We start from the raw sequence: 11643 nt of genomic DNA on the forward strand, positions 1-11643 counted from the left end.
CTGTCCGGAAAAGGTGCAGTGATGGTTGGGTTTCATCGTGATGAGACACAATGAATATTTTATATATTTTTATTGAAATTAAAAACAATTTTCTTTAACTTATCTAGCATAACTTAAGGGAATAAAATTAGAGAAGCTCGGTCAAATTTTGTTCCTTTCGTAAGACGACAAAATTTAAAAAGATGTCAATAGTAAAAAACAATATTTTTGCTTTAAAATTTGACAACTTATAAAAACGTATTTCGAAATTTTGCATCTTTCAAGGTATATTAAAATAATCCTTGAAATCCTTATCAAATAAAATTATATACGGTATTTCATGGTCAATTATGCATACCGTAATGACAGGGTGGGAAAACATAAGTGACCATATAAAGAAAGTCTTGATTAAATATTTAGTAATATACAGTGTGGTATTTCAATTTTCACCGAAAATTATTTACCTATAGTTTTCGAATTATTTAATTAATTCATTTTATGATTCCGCAAGGGAAATACATTAGTGTTAAAATTAGTCCCCCTCCCCTCCTTGTAATCTGCTTTTTTATAATGATATGAATATGTTTAAAGTATATATAAAGTATAAAAACTATTACATAGTTATAATATAATTTTTCTATACTGAAAATTTTCCGATGAACTTATTGCTCTGCAAAAATTAGAACAGTTGAACTGAAATTCTTTAGAAAATGAATTATAATAATAACTTCGGTAATAATAGCAGAATGTTTGCACCTAATGGTTATAATATTGGTGTTAAAATTGCGCACTTACCTTCCTGTTGAAATATATGGTGCACATCATTGCTGGAAGCCTGAAAATAAGTTTCAAAAGTTAGACATGCACAGGAAGACATACACTTTTTCCAGTTGATATACTGTGGCCTGTGTACCTGGTAGCCGCCAGTTACAGAAATACTTCCACAGAGCCTAGCTCAAGAACAACAAGGGCAGGTCAAATATTCGTAGCCAAGGTAAGGAAGTGAAAGGTAATTCTGTAATTGTGAGCGACCAGGTGCACAGGCCGAGAACCTATCGTATTTTAAATACAATTTACACTTTAAAAAACAAAATATTTAATTCCGAGTAATTATAGTTACATAGGCTTTAGTTTCTTCTCCAAAAATGTTAAGACGTTGATAGAATAAAATTGGTTTTATTAATTATTTCTCCACATATATATTAGTCCAATAGTTCTAATACAAATGGTATTAATTAAAATAAAAAATTAAGCATTACTATGACGAAACGAATAATAATTAATTTACATATTGTTCTAATTTTAAACTGCACCTCTCCTAATCTTTGCCGATTTTTTCGTGTGAGGACATCATTGATCCCTTTTTTTATGAAATACGTTTTCTCTGGTTTTTTCCTTTAACTTCCTGTGGTTCTTTTAGTTTTTATAATTGTTTTGATGGTATTAATCAAAATGAGACTTATAACATGGTAAAATATTTATGTCGACTAGCATAATCACTATCAGAGGGTTTCTTTAACAAAGGGGCAAAAAATTTAAAAAATTTAATAGCTGATCTATTTAAGTCTTAGTGAATAATTACTTTTCTCAGGTATTTCAGTGAACGACGTATGAAAAACAACAAAAAATGGGCTGAGGCAGTCTAGCTTTCTTCCAAATAGAACAGTAAATCTTTAATTGCTTTCAAATATGAACGACTGAACTTAATTAATTAATTAATTAATTAATTTAGTATATGTCGAAATTTAATACAAGCCGACTTTTTCGATATTCTTTTGGAATATAATGGCACCGCCTTTTGGCAATATAAATTCTAACAACTTCTAAGTTAAACATTCTAGTCCATAATAATGTATTATTTATATTGGTGTTTAATATTTCTAGCTTTGGAATCACCTGGAAATTCGATTTGCGTCGCTAATGCGACGACTTAGAGAAAGCTGTAACTGTCTCAAGCTAATAACCCGTCAATAAAATCACTGGCCAAATTCATCTAACGAGATAAGCAAAAAATAAATTACTAACCACAAAATTCATAAAACTGTATTATCCTGAATCTAAAAAAAAGAATTTGCAGTTAGTTAATCTTATTGTTGACTTTTTGTAGTATCCTGTACATCCTATTAAAAGTTTTGAGTTACTGGTAAATAATATCCTTTGTAGTTAAAATTGTTATTTTAACAGGTTTCTGTGTGAAAACCATTATAATTTCATTTAAACAATACGAGCGGGGTTTGAGGGTTTCAACCCCTACGCAAAGGGCAGGGACATTAAACACAAAAGCTTCATCCACGAATAACAATTGGACATTTCATTCATTCTACCAGATAAGTAATAAAACGTATCTGTAGGATGTGATAATTGTCATGTGGCTATTATCTTGAAATGCAAGCTAGTAAAAAGTAAAATATTGTAGCTTAAGCTAAAAATATATTTTTTTATAGATATGCGAGGTCTGTTCAGAAAATAACAGAACTTTATTTTTTAAACTTTAACTTTAAAGTACTCTCCCACCGTATTCACACACTTTTCAAAGTGCTGTATCCATTTCGGGAAGCAGTCCTGGGTAGCTTCATTTGAAATGGCCTTTAAAGTCTGTGATAAATTTGCTTTGATGTCATCAATAATTTGAAAACCGTGTCTTTTCAGCACTGATTTTAACTTCGGAAATAAGAAAAACTCGTAAGGGGCCAAGTCTGGCGAGTAAGGAGGGGGAGGAAGGACAGTAATCTGGTTTTTGGCACAAAACTGACGAATTTTCAAAGCTGCGTATGAGTCATCGTTGTAAACTTCCATGTAGTGGGTACACACGGTACACTGTTTCACCTTGAAGCAAGAATTCAATACGCACAATTCCATTAAAGTCGAAAAAAGAGTGAGCATTACTTTGACACTGGATCGAAACTGACGAGCTGTCTTGAGACGTAGAGATTCTTTGCCAATTCATTGTGATGATTGAACCTTTGTGTGAATGTAGCCGTAAACCCAGCTCTATACGATTTTCTTTTTGTTGTTCGGTCATCAAACGAGAAACAAATTTTTCTTCAACTCGATGCATGATCAATTTTTCAGTAAAAATTTCATGTTATCACCCAATTGAGATGCTAACATATTCTGCAATTTCTCTTACAGTCAATCGGCGATTTGCACGCACTACATCTTAGACCTTCCGAAAAGGGGAGTCATCAGTTGGAGTCGAAGGCCTTCCTAGTCGAGTATCATCTTCAATTGACTGATGACTACTTTTACATAATAATATCCAAGACATGTGATTACAGAGGTTATGCGCAATGCTGCCAACCGCAAATCACTAAATATCTTCAGTAGAGCGTAATTCGAACGGTTCGGCTATTTTCTGAACAGACTTCGTATCTACATATTAGTAGTTAGAAGGTTACTTAGAAGCAGCATAAAATACTTCAGAGACTTCATTGTCGTAAGGGGATATACCTACAGGGTGTTAGTAAATAAGTGCGACAAATTTCAGGGGGTGATTCTACATAAGAAAATAATGGCAGTTTGCTTATAAACGTATATCCGCAAATGATTCGTTTTCCGAGATACGGGGTGTCAAAGTTTTTCTTAAAAACTGACGATTTAATTTATTGCTCTGAAATGTCGGTCGAGATGTGCAAATGAAATTTGGTGGGTTTTAAGAGGTAGTTATTGCGCATTTTTTGACACGCAATTAAGAATTTTATGTTCATCATTGGCGCGCGTACGGGTAATAATCTCAATTTTTTTAAAGAAAAAAATGGTACGCCACTGAGATATTACAAATTAAAAATCATTTTTGAATTCCTCGTTCAATTTGTGACAAAAAATCTCTCTTGCCTTTTCTTCGTATGGGGCGCCGTTTTGATGCAAAAAAATAAAACATCTTAACGCGTATTTTTTATTTCTTTAATACATTACCTAGTAGGCTACTGTCAACATTTGTCTGTTAAATACGAATATTTTTAAGAAATGTCAAATTAGCGTTTCGTCATTATTAATTTATTAAGCTTTTAGTTTGCTATAACATTAGTGTTAATAAGTAATTAATTTTTCTTTTATCGAAAAGAATGGAAAATTTTACAAATGCGGAATTGTCAGACATGCATTTTGTCTATGGTCGAAGTAATGGAAATGGTCGGCAAGCTCGACGATTGTATGCTGAGTTGTATCCAGGACGTAGGGTACCTCATCACACAATATTTGCTCGTCTTCATCAACGTTTGCGCGAAAATGGTTCATTTAAGAAACAAACGGTTGACTGTGGGCGCCCTCGAGAAGTACGAACTGTGCAACTAGAAGAAGCAGTTCTCGAGTTAATTGCGGAGTCACCTGAAACAAGTACTCGAAAAATTGCCAACATATTGAATGTAAGCAACTTCACTGTATTTAAAATTCTTAAAGAACAGCAATTGTATCCGTTTCATATTGAACGTGTGCAAGCTCTACTACCTAGAGACTTTTTTCCGCGCCTATTTTTTTGCCAATGGATTAATCATCAAATCGCTCAAATTCCTAATTTTTTAAATGCCGTTTTGTTTACTGACGAGGCTACTTTTGGACGACAGTGTATACGAAATTTCCATAACAATCACTTATGGGCTGAGGAAAACCCCCATGGAATCTTTGAAGCTCATTTTCAGCATCAGTTTTCCGTAAATGTATGGCTTGGGGTAATTGATGATCATTTAATCGGTCCATATTTCCTCCCACAACGACTAACAGGCGAATCTTATCTTAATTTCCTACAGGAAGAGTTACCTGTTCTTCTTGAAGAAATTCCTCTACAGCTGAGACAACACCTATGGTACATGCATGATGGTGCACCAGCCCATTTTAGCATTAATGTACGTAATCACTTAGACACAGTATATCCAAATCGTTGGATAGGTAGGGGAGGTACGGAACATTGGCCTGCTCGATCGCCGGATTTAAATCCTCTTGATTTTTGCATTTGGGATTTTCTTAAGTCATTAGTTTATTCCACTGCCGCTGAAGATGTTGATGACCTGAGGAATCGAATTATAGTCGGCTGTGAGACAATAAGAAATATACCAGGAATATTTGCGCGAATACGACAATCAATGAGGCGAAGAGTTGAATCTTGTGTCACGTCTGAGGGAGGTCATTTTGAACATTTGTTGCAGCTTTGCGCCTTCTCAAAATTTTATTAGTGTTATTTTCTGTTATTGTTCTGGTTTAATATTATTGTATTAGATAGTTCTTGATAATGTATTAAAGAAATAAAAAATACGCGTTAAGATGTTTTATTTTTTTGCATCAAAACGGCTCCCCATACGAAGAAAAGGCAAGAGAGATTTTTTGTCACAAATTGATCGAGGAATTCAAAAATGATTTTTAATTTGTAATATCTCAGTGGCGTACCATTTTTTCTTTAAAAAAATTGAGATTATTACCCGTACGCGTACCCGTAATGATGAACATAAAATTATTAATTGCCTGTCAAAAAATGCGCAATTACTACCTCTTAAAACCCACCAAATTTCATTTGCACATCTCGACCGGTTTCAGAGCCATAAATTAAATCGTCAGTTTTTAAGAAAAACTTTTGAGACCCCGTATCTCCGAAAACGAATTATTTGCGGACATACGTTTATAAGCAAACTGCCATTATTTTCTCATGTAGAATCACCCCCTGAAATTTGTCGCACTTATTTACTAACACCCTGTATATTTTAAATTTGTTTTTTTTTCAATGTAGCAATCGTTAAAAATTAGATAATTCGAAATTTTGTAGAATGACAGTAAAAGATTAAATCAAAGAATTATTTTAATTATACATAAAAGTCAAAAATATATATCTGAATTGAAAAAAGGCGTTGAATTTCGTTGGTTTTTTAAGTACAACTTCATATAGTCATATCAACTGCTCATCATACAATTTTACAGCACTTGATTGTTATATCCAGCCCAAAATATAGGGTGTGACACGAGGGAGCCCACAAACTTTAAGAGGACTTTTTTCAGGTAAACACTAACGAAAGAATTTCTTGGTTTATGATCCAAAAATGGACCACCTTGGAAGTAAGTAAATTTTTTAAAATTTCGAAAACATGTAGTGATACAATTATAATTACATTTAGTATATGTGAAATTATGCATAGTGACCATAGTAATCCGGAGTTTCAGTTATGAATTCTATAGGTTAAAATGGACTATCAATACAGTAAAGTGTATTAATAGACATGTTGATAACAAATGAAAACGCTGATGAAAACTACGAGTTACCTATACATGTTTATATACAACGATGTCCAAATATAGATGCACCAACACCTGAAAACAGAGGTAGAACAAACGGTTGCTTCAGCGGTTTCAAAGTTTTTTTCGTATCAATGTTGTAAAAAAATATTTTATTTGCAAAAAATATTTCTGTGAATCCAGGTTTCATATCTCGATTATTTACTCTTATATGTTATTAATTTTGACCGTTTTGGTATTAGTATGATGATTTTGTTTTCTCTCGCATTATTATAACTTTATAATAGCTATATAATCGATTCTGAAATTGAGTTTTAGAGCTTCTACTGAAATATACCGACAAAGTAAATCCAGTCAGGAAATTGTACAACCTGATTTAACGTTGTCTTTGCATGATTTTTATGAAATAACAAATACTACAAAGGAGAGCATAAAGCTTCTACCATCTGTGTTTTTTTTTATTAAAACTTGCTCGGTTGATTTCCACTCAGTTCTCTCAGTATACAGTGCAACTATTGGTAGCTATTAAAAGCGAATTCGGATAGATGGGCGTTGATTTATTTTCGATCGTTATTAATGTGAAAAGATATATCGGCTCAACACCGCTGTTGACATTTCACTGCTTCTACTGAACGTTAATTTTAATCTCACAGATTTATTGCTCGTATTGTTTTCATATCTGTCCCGATTCGATTTCGGAATTAATTCCTTGAAACCATGAAAAACACATCGACTGCTCTCACATTCGACTCACAAAAGTTCCCACCAACACGCCCAGTGAAAGATTGATTTCCGTGCCGAGTTTAAAAACTTTAGGTGGCGTCGCAGTTATGGAAATGTGCCACAGAATCATGACGGTAACTGGGTTCTATTGTATGTTCGTGATTTTTAATAGGAAAACAAACTATGCAAGTTCTAGCTTGACGCTTACGGAAACATTGCAAAAATTCTGATTCTGGAAATAATTGCATAAAATGGTTCAATAGTTATCGCCAAAGAGCGAAATATCAAAAATTGTAATTATTTACTATCGGTTGCGAAATACCGTTCGAGAATGAAGTACCGATTTAATAACTGTGTCAAACAATATATTTTCGAAAACTGCCTCGAAGTACAGCCATTGAAATCATATGATTAATAATGAACTGAAAGCGAATGAAGTATGAAAGCTAAATGAATTTTTCCTAAAAAGTCTGCAAAATGGTATTAAATCACCTGTAATGAAAAAGTGGTGTACTGAAAAGGAAATTAAGAAAACACCTGAAAATTTAGTTAATAACTTTTTACCCTGTATATTTAACATGAAACTTGATTCGAAACCTGAAAGAGCAATCATTTTTCCATTAATTATGTACTCTTGTTTCATTTCGGTATCTCGATCCGTTTTCGAGAAAACTCGATTTAACGAACACTATGTTTTGATAATATGAGAAATTAAAAGCGAAACAAACCAAGTNAACTTACAAGCAACATTGCAGCCTGCAATTTGTCTTTTAGTGGTTCTCCTAACGCTGCTAATTTATCCACAATGTCAGTGTACGTTGTTACGTGATTTTCCATATCTTCACCTTCAGCTAATCGCAGCGTGCATAAATTTTTCAACAAGAACACTACACTACTCAGCGATGCCTTTTGATGATAATCCTTTAGACGTGTCCAAGCATCCTTTGCACTTTCAGCGCCACGAATGTGACAAATCTGATTGTCTTCTATGTTTAATGCTATAGATGAGAGAGCTTGTTCGTCGTTGTCTTTCCATTGTTGGTTCACTGGATTCGGTGCATTCGATTTAATCACTTCCCACACTTTTTCTTTCTTGAGTAGCATTTCCATCTTGTAGCACCATACTGCGTAGTTTTCGTTGTTTAGTTTTTCAACTGTATATCGCGCACTTGTGCCTTGAGCCATTTTTAACTGTCACTGATTTCTTTTTATAATCAATATTTAATACTTGCTTTGAATTCCAAATATCCTGGGCCCATAACCTGTCGGAGTGGTTCAGTGGAATGAATCGTTTTATTTGGAACACATAACTGCAATTGTTTATTGATAAAACAAGAATTGTTATAAATGACTAATACAGAAATACAATATATCGAAAGTAGACGCGGCGTGTTTGAATGCTTGGAAAGAACTAACTAACTGGGTGGTCGGTCGGTCCTTGGTGCCCTCCGTACTTGCAGGTCAAGAAACTGTCCCTTCGGTTGTTTATTACTTTATTACTCTTTGGGTTGCTGAATATATTACATCTAGTCCATGCAATATCGTTAATATTCAACAAGTCTATTAAAAATATAGAACTTTAGCTAGTAGAAAATATGCCAATGAAACGATTGGTATCATAATTGCGATTTTCGATCAAAGAAAATAAGGGGACTTGATTAATTTGAATTGTAACATTTGGTCAGTTATAATGAATAAATTTTCAAAAACAGTCTGTCACAAATATTATTGAAGCGATTTATTCAGTTAAAGTTTCTTTCCAATTATTTTTCCCCTGTTTGGATTAAGAGTAACTCCAATTTTAGCCCTTAATTTCGAGAATAAAAGATCACCTTTAGTCTCTCAGAAGCCCTGTACAGTACACAAATATAACCTTCTATTTTCTCTATTGTTTATCAATATAGAAAAAAGTTTAAGAGTTGTAGAAAGCTATTCCTGAAAGTGGTGGTGGTGCTGCTCAAGGCGGAACACGCTGTAAGTATTCCTGAAAATGAAAATAAAGTTCTAATTCTTGAGAAAATGCCGCCCTATGAAAAGTAGTATACAATGATCGACTACTCATATACTGTGAAAATCAAAGTAGATGATATCGTCACTAAGAATGTATTTTTGTGTACATATTATTTTAGTACAAGTATTTAGAATTTATCTTTTATCTAAAGGGTGTGCCAAAAGAAACGGAGGATTTTATATGAGGAAAAATAATTTATTAATAAAAAAGTTGGCAAAGCTTTTACATGTTTTTAAAGGGAAGACATTACCATTAATGAAAGAGGATATCGGACAGATGTCCTTGGCATACTCGTCTTGTTTTGAGAAAATTCTGCTTTCGCATACCTGCAGCTGAATTTCGTTGATAACTACGAATTTCTGCCTTTAATACAGGAATGGTATTCATTTGAGTATAATAAACATTGGACTTTACGAATCCCCACAGGAAAAACTCGCATGGCGTAAGATCGCGCGATCTTGGTGGCCAACTCACCTCACTGTTACGTGAGATGAGTCATCCATTAAATTTCTGCCCTAACAAATGGATAATTTCATGTGCCGTATGGCAGGTGGCACCATCCTGCTAGAACCACATATCATCCAAATCCATGCCAAATGAGACGACAAAAAGTTCAATAGCATCTGTCAATATCGTTCTCCATTGCGTTTCCAGCCACATTTTCAGAAAAGGACGGACCACACTGTCACTCTTTGGCCTTCGGTGGTCGTTCCTGAATGACTCGGAGATTGTTTCTGCTCCAAATTGGACAGTTTTGCTTGTTCACGTACCCACCACAGACAATATAGCTAGCGATAAGCTATATTGTTTGTGTATCCACTAAGATGGAAATTCGCCTCGTCGGTAAAGATGATTGTTTTGGCAAAATCACCGTCCACTTGTTGATTCTCCAACATCCAATCAATGAATGTCCGGCGCAGTAAATGGCCAACTGGTTTCGATTCCTGGGTTAGCACAATCTTGAATGGATGCAGATCTTTTCTTAAAATCTGCTGCGTTGTGGTTTTCTAAAATTTCAGTGATCGACGGCGCAGTGAGGTAACGGGAATTTCCGCCATACTATCACTCACCGTAGCAATATCTTCAACCAGCACGACGCCGGCCTGTTTCTTATTCTTTGCAACCGAACCTGTTTGTTCAAATTTGGCAACGAACATTTTCACAGTTGTTTCATTCAGGGTGTTCCTTCTACCGAAAATTTCAGATAATTTGCGTAAAGTCTCAACTACACACTCTCCGTACTTGTAATCAATTTTCACAATTTTCACTTGCTCATCCGTCGTACAGGGCTCCATTTTGCAACGTGTTTACTGCAATATGTGACCTTGCACAATGTTGTCAACTGCTTGGAATGAAAATGGCGCACAATTCAAATCCTGCGTTATTTTTGGGACACCCTCTACATTATTTCTTTGTCCTTAGAACCGCATTGAAACTGCTAGTGTAATCAAAGTAACACAATAAGTCATACAATATGTAAGTACAGAAATGTATATTCGAAAATTGGAAGTTCCAAATCAAACATTTTTTTCTCATTTATCAACATGCAAGTCCGTAGAAAACGAGAAATAAGATAGCCGCAGCCAAAACTCAGGTCTAAAATAAGCATCATTAATGAAATAACGATTATTAAATAAGGGACCACAATTAGTGACTTAATTTGACTGAAATTTTACATTCTACAAATTTTGGGGGTATTACGAGGTTTTAATAATGTTTAACTAATTGCTGTTTTATCCGCAAATCCCCATTAAACATGAGCAAGGGAACAGATGAAAAATAACGCAGAGGAGTGAAATATTACAATAAAGCGTTGTTACGTTTTCACTTATTAAATCTCGGTCGGCCTTGCCACGCCGAGGGTTAATTTTGTATTATAAATCGTAAATTTAAAGGTGACCATACAATATGCTAAAATATTACGTAAAAACAGCAAACGAGTATTACAAACCCCAGGGCCTTATTTTAGAATTTTGAAATGAATTTTGTTATAAAAAAATTAATAAAGTACCTAGGTAAATAGTTAATGCAAGATTCACACGTAATGATATTTCAGTTACATAAATCAAATATGTTGCTATTTTTGACTGTACAGGGTGGTTGATTTTCGATAGTTTTATAGGGTACAGCCAAAACGGCGATAGATACAAAAAATCTGATATCGATGTCCCGTCCTCTTTTTTTGAGTTTACTTCGCTGGTCCCAAAAGATCTTGGCTAACTTGATTAGTTTTAGATATACAGGGTTTTTTTGAAAAATGGCCCATTTACATTAACCTCTCTATCTCCGTTGTCATTCAATTTAGAAGAAAAAAGTGTGCACATTATTTGTTCTATTTTTTATTAGGAAGCCATTGGCGTACTCAGATTTTTTACAAATCGCACAGTTTCTCCGATATTGCATAAACATAGGTTTTTTTAAATAGAACACCCTGTATTTGGCCATCCCGTTGAGTAGCATTTTTTTTTACCTTTTCAGCCATACATAATAATAGATACTTTTTATTTGCCTAAATGAAGAAAAATGCAAAAATGTAGATATAGATATTTTTTCAGTTGGCCATGTTATTTATTTATTCGTCTTTTGTTGTTTAATATTGACAGTTAGTTTATTTTTGACTGATTGAAAGCTTGTTAAACGTCTATTACTTGGTTTTAATTTTGAAAAGTATAAAAATGGTATACGAAAATCTTCACAAAGTTCAAATGTTAGAG

The 11643-nt window shown here is 33.9% G+C and overlaps 1 long non-coding RNA gene across 1 annotated transcript in view; it reads right to left on the reverse strand.

The window, feature by feature from the left end:
* Positions 1-795: 795 nt before the first annotated feature.
* Positions 796-11643, reverse strand: part of LOC108908465 — a 288403-nt gene continuing 277555 nt past the window's right edge. Inside the window, exon 4 of the long non-coding RNA XR_001964374.1 lies at positions 796-814. This is a non-coding gene — a long non-coding RNA (uncharacterized LOC108908465). The remainder of the gene's footprint in view (positions 815-11643) is intronic.

Source organism: Anoplophora glabripennis, unplaced genomic scaffold, assembly GCF_000390285.2.
Source record: "Anoplophora glabripennis isolate ALB-LARVAE unplaced genomic scaffold, Agla_2.0 scaffold226, whole genome shotgun sequence".
NCBI classification, from domain to species: domain Eukaryota; kingdom Metazoa; phylum Arthropoda; class Insecta; order Coleoptera; family Cerambycidae; genus Anoplophora; species Anoplophora glabripennis.